This window comes from Echinococcus granulosus (assembly GCF_000524195.1).
Source record: "Echinococcus granulosus chromosome Unknown EG_S00018, whole genome shotgun sequence".
Lineage (NCBI taxonomy): Eukaryota > Metazoa > Platyhelminthes > Cestoda > Cyclophyllidea > Taeniidae > Echinococcus > Echinococcus granulosus.
The window spans coordinates 84,777-96,086 of NW_020170398.1; positions in this window are offsets into that span (position 1 = coordinate 84,777).

The window sequence follows — 11,310 nt, forward strand, 5'->3', positions numbered from 1 at the left end:
ATTTGAGTCTTTAATGCGCTTATTTGCTGTTCCTACAATTTACTGCTTTTGGGTAGCTCAGTAGCTTGTTTTGGCCAGATCGCTGTCTTGCTGTGTCCTCCTGCCGTTTCTCCCATGTACTGCGTTTGGCGCTTAAGTGAAGCACTTGATTTGGCGCGGTCTTTTCGGTGCGAAAACTGTTGCATTTGGTGCGCTAGCAGTTAAATTGTCTCCCCTAACCCACGAGTCTCAGCTGGCTGAATGCAGCTTCCTAGTCATGCAAGCTCCAGCGAGCTGGCTGCTAAGGTCGATCACGACGTATCAGCCCTTTGCACGATATCTAAAATCATGCTGTTTACTGCAACCGAAATGCACAAACTCAATCATCCTTTTGTAGACTAATGCCCGGATAGTGGTTTACTTTATGACATTCGGTGGTGCGGTGCCCTGCCATTGACAGCACGTATGGTGGTCATCATTTCTCTGGAATGTCGGGATATGAAGGTGATAGTACTCTAGCTAGCGCATGCTGAAAGTAGCAGTAAGAAAAATATCCCAGCTGCAGAAAAATCGTTGCTGTTATCAAGTAGAAGAGATCGGTTAATACTCTTCTCAGCTCTGATTTTAATAAATTAACTCATTAGAAGGTCAACCTGTGCTATTTTGTGTTACCATAAGCGACTGTGTGCGTTTTTCTAACCAAAAGATAAAATCAAGCTAATTTGTAAATGGCTCTCAAGTGGACACGTTTCTGCGTTCCTAATTGACAGGAGGAATTTTGTGTTAGTGCCCTATATTATGACTACTGATTGCAAATTAGCTACCATAGATCTCATGTGCTGTAGACAGGGTCCTAATAAGTACCATTTATCAACAATCTAGGTGGTTTTTTTCTACGCTTATTTGTGCGCATGCAAATGCAGAGGGGCATTGCATTGCTTTGGTTTATCTGTGGAAAATGTAGGCAGTGATAGGTTTGTTTGCTCTCAATGGTAATTCAGTATACACTCCCAAAAGAGCAACACAAAAATGTGTGTAGTAAATACATAATGACGCGTGGTCTCAGCATCCTCTTGCAGTAATAAAAAGAAACTCGCTTTTTGACTTGTTTGAACAAAAGAAATTTGGAGTTCTATTCAAATGCCTCAGTGACGACATTAAAAACAAGGGGTTTTTGAATATGCGACTCTTGTTGATTGCTTGGAGCAGAGACAGCAGAACGTATACCAGAGAAGATTTGTTTTACGCCTTTGCTAGGATGGTAAAGTAGAGGTACCATCTCACACAACCTTCCATATATCCTCAAGTGATTATTATCACCAAGTCTTGACATGGAACAATCACTTGCGAAATATTACAGGTGGTTTAGAAGGAAATTTGAGGTAGAAAAGAACAAGTATGACTAGAGGACGGTTTTATTGTAGGTTCTAGATCCAAAACGTTTCATGAATGTTGATTGGTTGAAAGAGAGAGATTACAAATGGAGTGAAGTGAACATTTGACAAAGTTGCATGCAGTAATTTGTTCTTTGTTTTGTGTTAAAGTCCGTACGAACTCACCATGCTGTCTTGTATGCTAAAATATTCTTCGATGTTTGATATTGGATCGGAGGTTGTGAAATATTCGAACCCTTCACGACCTCAATTCTAAAGTTGATGTTATTCAACCTGTAAAAAGCACTAACGAGATTCTCACATCTAATTATCGTGTTTGGATTAAGTTTGCAAGAATGGATAAAAATTGGCAAGAAGTTGTTTTTCTCCCTACAGTTAATGCTCATAAATCCATAAATAAAACAGTTGGTTTGCGGCAACCCAGCCGTTAAGATTGTTGGAGGCCTGAAAGTGAGCGTCAGGAACTTGAGAAACCTGAGTCGAAGCAAAGATGAAAGCGAATGACAGAGGTGAGTTGGAAGGGGGCATGAACACTGAGAGAATACAAATGAAGAAGGAGAGTTATGTAATGCAGGAAAAAAACCCAATGAGTTCGTTGGGTTTGGTCTAGAGGTGGTGTTTAGTGTCTTGACGATTAGCTGAGCTCCATGTGGTCCAGTAAATCGAAGCATTGTCGCTGTGGACGATAAAGATGACCTGGAAATGGGTGTGTAACTGGGCAGTGCTTCGATGAGTAATGACATAAGCATAGTACATTGGCAGAATGTGATTTGGCCTAAAGCAGACGCTTGATATGTTGACCTCAGTAGAACCGAGGTAGGGAGGTGAATCATTAAAATAAAGCATTTGGGTGGGAGACGTGAGGTCAACACAGAGCAAATGACGATACTGTGTAAAGGGGCTTTGTTATTAACTGATGTTTTGGGTGCAGATTTGGATAAATTATACTATGGAATGACAGGGAGAGACGTGACTTGCTGAGGGCATGAGCGTGTCTTACATTAAGCTGGCTGTGCCTCGGACACAAACATCGTGCAATAGGTGAGGGCTGTGAGAGGTTCTTTCGGTCATTACACTCAAAATTCCTAGGCCCCGCCTTTCATTAACCACTTTGTTTGTTCTGGTCCATGGTGCTGAATAGTCACTAATCGTTGATGCATACCTTCTTCTTCCTGTCCAGTTATTTGCTTTGTTAAGTTCCTACTCACACACTTACATGAAGGGAGGTGTGTATGTGTGTATGTCCAAGTGATTGGGACGTGAGGGATGTTTAAAGTCAGGAAAAGAAATATTTGCCCAGCGACAATTGCTTGCCTCAGCCTAGGTGCATCTGTGAAAGAATCCTTCAGTTTGCAGCCTTTTATGTGGTAAAATATGGAGGAAACTAACAAGGAGGATCTCGCTGGTCATCATGGTCGTGACAAATGGTGGTGGATAACAACCTTATTGCCTGACCCAGACTTCTCCCTTCAAATGACCATTCGGAATAGAATTTGCATGCAATGCTGTTCGTTGTCTGATTTTAGCATAAAATCTTGAACTTCAGTAGATATATGCTTCGAAGGATTAGTAAATGCTTGCATTACCATTGAAATTAGCACCTTCTTCTGAAATAATCTCCTGTAAACTGAAATAAACGGGTAACAAAAATGAGGCTAGAATGCAGGTGGCTGCGGCTAGGTTTGTTAGGCTTCTGGAGATAAAGGCCTGTATTTTAGTTTCTTTATCTGATACCATACCAACTCGCTTATTTACCTTAATAAAATGAAATTTTGCCTGGACTAGATTGAATTTCAGAATTTGATTTCGGCAACCGTAATGGACACCCGTGCCTTGTACATGTGTCAAGTTCCTGACTTCCTAATTGCGGCCGCTATTGCATATGAATGTGAAATAATACTTAAGCAAATTCCCGTCACAAACAGAATGGCTGAAGTTAAAACACCAAAGTGGATCTGGAATACTTTGGGTACGAGAACATCAAAATTTCTTTAGTTGTCAGTTAGTAGTTAAAGTAGCCAAAACGTAGTGATGACAACTGTTTTCATTGGAAGATCAAATCCTCAATCTTCCTTTGAGACTCCGGTGGCGAAAATGTCAGATGGGTTCGTGACTTTCAGATTGCAAAGGAAAGCAAAACATTTGCTGATAAATGTTAGTATGCTATAATAAAAAGTTACACTTTTAACTGCCCTTTAAGGATCCGCGAATGAAAATTTAGTCCCGCTCATAGCTAGATAAAAAATCCCTTATATTTAGTTGTAACTTTGAAATTAGTGTGGAAAAGTATGACACGAATAGGCTGGGTATATTTTTCTATGTCAAAAGGAATAAGTACAAATCGCTGGCCTATTTTCTGTGGGGCGAACTGGTCCCTAATAAGGGATTTTAGATCAAAATGTAAAGAGGGTTATTAGGGCTAGAAAGCGTAATGGAGGAACTAAAATTCAGAAAGAGAATGAGCTGGAGTCACTAAAATTAATCCTTGTGGAAATGTTTGTTCACTTTGAGAACCAAAGCGAAAGAATGACAGTTGGGAAGGTTGATGAAGGATTGAATTTGAGTGATGGATCTGCCCTTATTGCGAATCACAAAGGCTCTAATTTAAGGGACGCACCCGTTGTTATCAACAACTATCCGTCTGAGATCTCAAAGTTTCATTCTGTTTGCATTTTAGTAATACGCTGAGCGTTTGTTTCACACCAGGCTGGGTGTGTTTATGAAGGCTAGAAAAAATAGTTGCTGAGATCACCTAAATCTACAAAAAAACATTTCCATTTTAACGTCCTATGTGCTTTTGTTCAGAATTTGAGTTCCTAGACATTCTAGAACATTCTAGTTTTCTTCAATGGCCTACTAGTTTAAGACCCTTGAAAAAGATATAAGCACGTGAGAATGGTGACCACCTTGCAACTCCGACATTCCATGCAGCAGGCTCTTGCCCACGCGCTGTACTACTACTGCGCTCATATTATCAGCATCAAATCCTTCCGTATTAGAGTCCCATCTCCCGGCTACTCTAGTTGAGATCTTGACGGTGCCCGTGCGTATACATATCCATCTACGTTCATAACAAATACACAATTTACAAAAGGAAAACTTGAGTTAGTTATCCTCTTGGACCCTTATTGTTACGTCTTCACAATCATTCCTGCTTTTCAGTAGTACCCACAAACCCTTAGGATCAAAAACTTGTAAATATGGCTGAACTGACCTATATTAGTCAGTGGTGGCTTGGAGCCCATCTTAAATTTCCTTTTGGATTGATTGTACCTTTTCGTGCACTTGTTAGGCATCCCACCCTTTGGCTGAGTGTTCATGTTAATGATTCTTTTGTTGTAAGTTGAGAACCACCACGGCTAAGGTTGTCTTTGGTTGACGTACAGCTAGCACCACTCAAATTTTGGAGTGTCTTATCTCCGTATTTACTACTTCTGCATGTAAGCTCTCCAACAAAAGGAATTCTACTTGTTTCCACCCACTTTTGCACACTCACACACTATGCTACTGTTGTCTGTAATTTTGATTTACAGTGTGTAGAATGGACGGACCAACTACGCGTAGGCTAGCAATTGTTACAAAATAATTTTGAAAATGCTTTAGAGAACCCTGTAACTCATAACTCTAAAACGCTGCATGGAACTTCAAAAGGAAAAGGAATACAATACTAGGCTAATGCCAAACTGTTCCTTCAGCAGCAGTTGCACTTCCGACAAAAACCCTCCCTTTTTGTTAATGGAACCAAAAAGTACGAATGTCGATGGGAAAATTGCAACGCAAGGTCAAACTGCGATTATCTGGAAAAAAATAATGCAGCTTTTTAGCCAAAATGGTCATGGAAATAGAGGCAGCTACAAATTGGTGAATGCCCTTTTCAGTCTCAAAATTGTTTATCCACTTATTTCTACATCGACAATGGTCAACTAATATACAAAAGCAATTGAAACTTCCTATGTAAAGGAGCGAATTCCATAAAATTTTCCTTGTGTGCTCTCGTCGACTATGTCCCCTCTACCTTCTAGCTAATACTGCTCAGTGGTGTCACTGTCAAGAAACAAGTAAAGACATCATTTTATTTTGTGCCGCCAATTTCCTAAAAAGGGAAACCTTAAATCAGTAAATAAGTTGTGATATTTTGTTTATTATCATATTTTCGCTTTAAAAACTCGTCGTTATTGCATTTTTTTCCATTTCGAGTGGGGGATAAAGTAAGTGGGGCTTTTTAATGGTATCGGATAAAAACTTTGCTAGGAGTCAGTATGCACAATCATGTTTACACAAGTATCTATAACTGGTTTTGACATTGCTTTGAGGTACAAACTCGATGGTGGACTTAAATAGATGAGTTAAGACAGCTAATTCACTGTGACTAAAAGTGGAAGTGATACGACCGAGGTTCATATTACGTGATCTACAAGAGATTTACTAGGAATGATTTCCGGCACTACCGGTTTTTTATTGGAACTTTTATATAATCTACCTATCCAGTCCGTATGCTTACCCCCGCTCGAAGAAGTAGAGATTTGATTCTGTACTACTTAATAATGTGGAGCTTAAAATGTTGCTATTCAGCTTAATAACATTAAAACAAACGTTTAGTGTTAGCTTTACAATAATAAACTACGAGTTGAAGGCGAATTTTTGAGTGTAATGGAATTGGGCAAACACTTAATCAGAAAAAAATTTGATCCAAAATTCACCTTCAGCTTTCCCACAACCCCTTAATCTTCTCTTCGCTGTTTTCACAAATAAATCCCAAAGTGTGTCCGTAATGACAGGGGATGTATTTGGGGGACAGGAAAGCTCCAAATACATCGCATTTGTTTCAGATTGTAAATTTTTTTTTGTGTAGAGGCAATTTTATCTCCCGACATGAAGCACCTGGCACATAACTTTAGCGCACGATGGCCATCATGTGACAGAATGCAATTTCCATGGAGGTTTTGCAACGATGGGTGCCTCAGAATGGCGATTTAGATCCAAGTTGTAAAAAGGGTCATTTTTTTCAGATAGTTGTACTCCCATGACATGTTCACCCCCACTCACTAAATCAGTCCTCCTCCCCACTCTTTTTACTTTTATAAAATTAAACATTTCCCCAGGTTTTTTGGAAAATGGCAATCTTTAGTGCCCTACTTAATTATTTCAAAAGCTGTACTTATCAGAAAAATTTTCAAAGGTTTTACATTAGTTCTGTTTGGTCATATTAAGTGATCTGCTAGAGCTGTGAGCGGCTCATAAAAAAACGCAATAATCCGTTTTATGGCCAGCTATAAACGTAGTGCAATTAAAGAGCAGGATTGTTCCTGCCTTTGAAAAATGCAATTTCGGTACCATTAAACTACATTTTAGCTGTCATGTTAATATCTGCAAAGTAAGTTGGAATGTGACCTGACTTTGTTGATTATTTAATTGTTTTAAATCTCATGGATTTGTAGTGAGGCTGATCAAGGTGCATGCTTGTAAGGGGAGTACAGTCAGCCCTCAGTTACAAGTGCTAATGGGATTAGGGTTAGGGTGCATTAAATAATTATATTTCGTAAGGTATAAATGCTCTAAAAACATGCTGATACGATCACAGTGCCAAAAACGCCATTAGGTGACAAAAGGCGTTACATTTAATGAGGAATTTGCCAGAATCCCTGCTTGAGCGTTTCGAGGTGCAATGCAACAGCTTATTTTTTTACTCCAACACCAGTTGCAATTACCAGTTTGTGAACGGATTCTATTTTTTCAGTCTTCACGATCGCTTTAAATTATTTTTATTAGTAAAGTCTCCTTTTCTGTCACTTGAACAGTAATAAAAGACGTCCCATACTTTAACCGCAAGACGTGGTGGAAAACAACACATACGTAGATGATTTTACTATCAAAAATATTTCAATGTATATGATAGGACTTGAAAAGGTAAAGGTGGGTATTTACAATATTTCAATTGTTGGTGTTTGCTTTTTATCCCTCGGTTTTGGCAATGGGTCACTTAAAGGGGCTCTGCCATTGTACCTCCATCGAGTGGCCCTGCCTCTGAGCCATGCCTGTAGCCCAGCCCTACTATACGTCGGCGGTGCATTTTCGGCTGGAGTATTATCTATTCCTTTGTCTTCAGAGAATCCTCAAGGCGCTACATATTTATATTTTAGTGGTGTTATATTCCGACAAATTGATTAAAATAATAATATTCCAACACGGTGATTTAAACATAATTCCAAAATGAGAGTTAATAGGCATTGTTGGGAGAAGCAATAAATTATCCTGATGATTCTCAAGCCGGATTAGTCAACGGCCAGATGGGCGAGATCTTACTATATAGTCAAAAAAGTAAAAAAGTAGCCATGAACACATGGAATCTCCAAAAGCTTTCATTGATAGCATCAGATATTAACTAACCTCAACTATTATCGTGCTATTCGCGAAATCAGGTTAAAAGCAAACCGCTAATTCCCGAGATCTTTTTTTAAAGTTGGTTTTATTGCGGTGGAGGTAATTAATATCGTCGGCTCTTGCCAGTTTTATTGTTGGGGATCATGAAGTAGAAAAGTGTTTTTTAAATGCTACTGTGAATACAATAGATGCATCTGATACAAAAACGTGAAATGCATTCCTACACCTATTCCATTTCATCTAACTAAATAATTATTCATTTCACAGTTTATTATTCACCATCAATCCAAATGTGCAAGCTTAGTTACGTAGAGCCTGTCTTCTTATCTTGTAAGCATTTTAAAAAGGGCTGATTTTTGAAATGAGGTGAAAAGCACTCTTTTAATATGATTAAATTAAAAATTCATTTAAAAATATTGCAAAGTTAGTTTTTCGCTTCCTCTTTAGGTAACTAAAACACTCAAGAAATCAGAGATGTGCGAAGATGGTGGATCCTGCCTCTCTGTGCGGTAGTCGATATCGTGGAGAACGAACATGAATATTTGAAGTAAGGAAGTAATTATGCATAACCTCCTATCATCCTTCATAATAATAGTCGGCGTGGTCTAAGGACCACTATGGCTGTATAAATCCAAGACCTTACTTCGGGCTACCTTATGGTCCAAGTGTGAAAGCAGATACAAGGAAAGTAAGTTAACCGCTTTCTCGGCTTATTAATCAAACTCTTCTTCTCGAAAACGTTTTCCTTCTTTAATAAACTTAAAGAACAGCCACATTTGATAGGACATAAGTAAGGAAAAAACTGCCACAACTCTGGTTAGCATAAGAAAGCTTATAAATCCAGGTGTTTTTGGTATTGTCTGGGGCAAGAATAATCAACACCTTTCCACTTCAACAAGTATTCTTACATGAGAGGCAGCTTTTCAATTGCAAAACTTCAGTCAGATGGAAGGGAGAAGTGAGAGAGTGGTGACTGTGAACATTCACGGTTGTGAATTATTGAAACACACTGCAACAGCTATAGCGAAAGCAAGGAAAAGTTGCATACTGTCATTCTGATCGGTGTAATGTAAAACTACTAGCGAGTTGAAAAAGGGATCAGCTTGAATACTGCCCTGCTTCAACTGACCCTAAATAAAATACATCTAAAATGAAAGAATTTTTATGACAAGTAGTAAGGAAAAGTTAATATGTGTTAATTAGTTCGTGGAATAAATGCACCACCAATGGTTTCTAACACCTCGTCTCACATTAAAAAGTCAAAATAGTTTAATTAAAAGAATGCATCTCTATCCTTTATTCATTGTGTAGCATCTACGCAAGATCACGAATTCTTCACAAAGTACAGAGAATAAATTTGCGGGATGGAAACGCGAACATTCGTAACGGAAGAATTCTTTTCTGGAGACATCTCCTAAAAAGGGGCAAGAGGAGGGGAAGACTTCAAATTGCTGGGTGTGGCAGGAAGTGCGAAATTGACTAATAAAAAACCTCAATCTAATAGTGTTGCGTTAAAAATAGTTCTTGCAAAACGTTAATAAATAACCATTTGAGATAGTGGCTTTTTGGGAAGAGAGGTACTTTAATGTCCAGAAAAACAAACGCAAACACATTTACAAGTTCGTTTTCTTAAATTGCATGTGTATCGCACGTTTCAAAACGTAAAATTGAATTATTTTTGACAAATCTATAAGGAAAATTAAGATTCTAAGACTTTTGACAATGGTTAATCCAATTCCAGGTGTCTAATTCAACGTGCACGAGCTTCTCTGCATACCGGCCTACAACTACTTTACAGTGAAGCCTAACTAAATGCTAAAAACTCTTTGATACATTTGATTTTGTTGAACTAATTAGCTTTTCAATCTAGCAATCTTTCGCAACTAGAAGTGAGCTTTTTACTTTCACTTCTAAGCAACGTTTTTCCCTTAAGAATTGGCCCCAGTCACCTTCGATTCCATCTTACTTTTGTTTTCAACTATCTTGCCTAATTTGCATGTGATCTTATGATTGACTCTTTGATGACAAAAAAGAGCGGCAGCACTTGGACCGTGAAAATGATAAGGCTAGTGAGAATGAGCATGAGACTATATCTTCATTCCTTTCTCCCCCCCCCGCCCCACTCATAAAGTTTGATATAGGTCATTCCCAAAAGTAGGTTTTTGATATCGGGTATGGCATCTTACACAGTATAACTTTTCAAGAATAAAAGTAAAAAAATAATCTTCTCAATGCTTTACTAATCCTAGTGGTTTATCGAACAAATATCTCTTGTATACATCAAAATTGCATTTTCGTAATTGCTATTTAGCCCTCAGTAAACGCATACCTCATGAAAATTTACTTAATCTTGCTATGACTTCCACCCATCAGACGACGTAGATGTCAACAACTTGATTCCTTGCCCATGTTGGATATCGGCATGCAGTGCTCTCTAGGATGCGGTTTGGACGATAGTTCTGCCCATGTATACCGCACATCGCATACCTCACCTTCTCGAAATACCTTCAAATTTGACAAGAAGATAGCTTCTGTAGATCTCAAACCGAATTTAACACCATTCTTTCCCATCCTTTAGGTCCTGTTCATATTTTATAAAGTGAGGGTGGATTCAACGGAAGGTAGAACAGTGAAAAGCACAACAAAGAAAATCGACGAAAGACTGACGTATATCTATGCTACGCTGAGCGTATGAATGAATAATCATCCACATTTTTCAGTTCTCTACAGGTTCTAGTTAGCCTCCACGGTGAGGTATTCGGGCAACTGCAAGTACCTTCTTGGTCACCTGGTCATTGCAATTTGGGTATTTAATGTCGAACGCAGGAGTCATGCTGTGGTCGTTAATCCAAGTAATGCTGGTAAGTGTAATAAAAAAGCCATTTTGTTACCATATTCGACTGCATTGGCACACATTAGCCGCAGGTCTTATCAAATCTGCGAATTGTGAAGGGAATCGACATTCATTTTTAATTTGGTTCTACAGGAGTCCCGAAAAAAATAAACTGCGACAGAATTATCCTCTCAGAGACGGTAATATAGATACGTAGAAAAATTTACAGACCATAAAATTGTGTGAATTAATCCACTTATTTAATTCTCACTCATAAAGGTGTATATGTGGCATCATAATGTGGGCTCAAAATTACTTTTTACTTTTAAAAAGGCCAGAATTGTAAGAAATGCAAGGTATTAATGTGAGCTGAGTAAGGAATACAGGCGGACGAATTTAAACACTGCCGGGAATTTGAATAACACGAAAAATCGCTTAGTCATAAAATTCAAAAGATGGCAAAATAGTTATCACTTAAGAAAAGAGAAGAAAATAATGATATAAAATTGTTTTAGCAATTTGTTGATTAAAACAATGTGATTAGAACTAGACCAACTTTCAGATTTTTTAAAATATTTGGGAGACAACGGATGGAATCCATTAAAACCTGTAGAGAACCAAAAATAATACCAATTATTGTCCAAAGAATGGATGTACGCTAGTGTAGCGTCCCGGGACTCCCTGAAGACGAAAGAAGACACAATACTCGGGCAGAATATATAT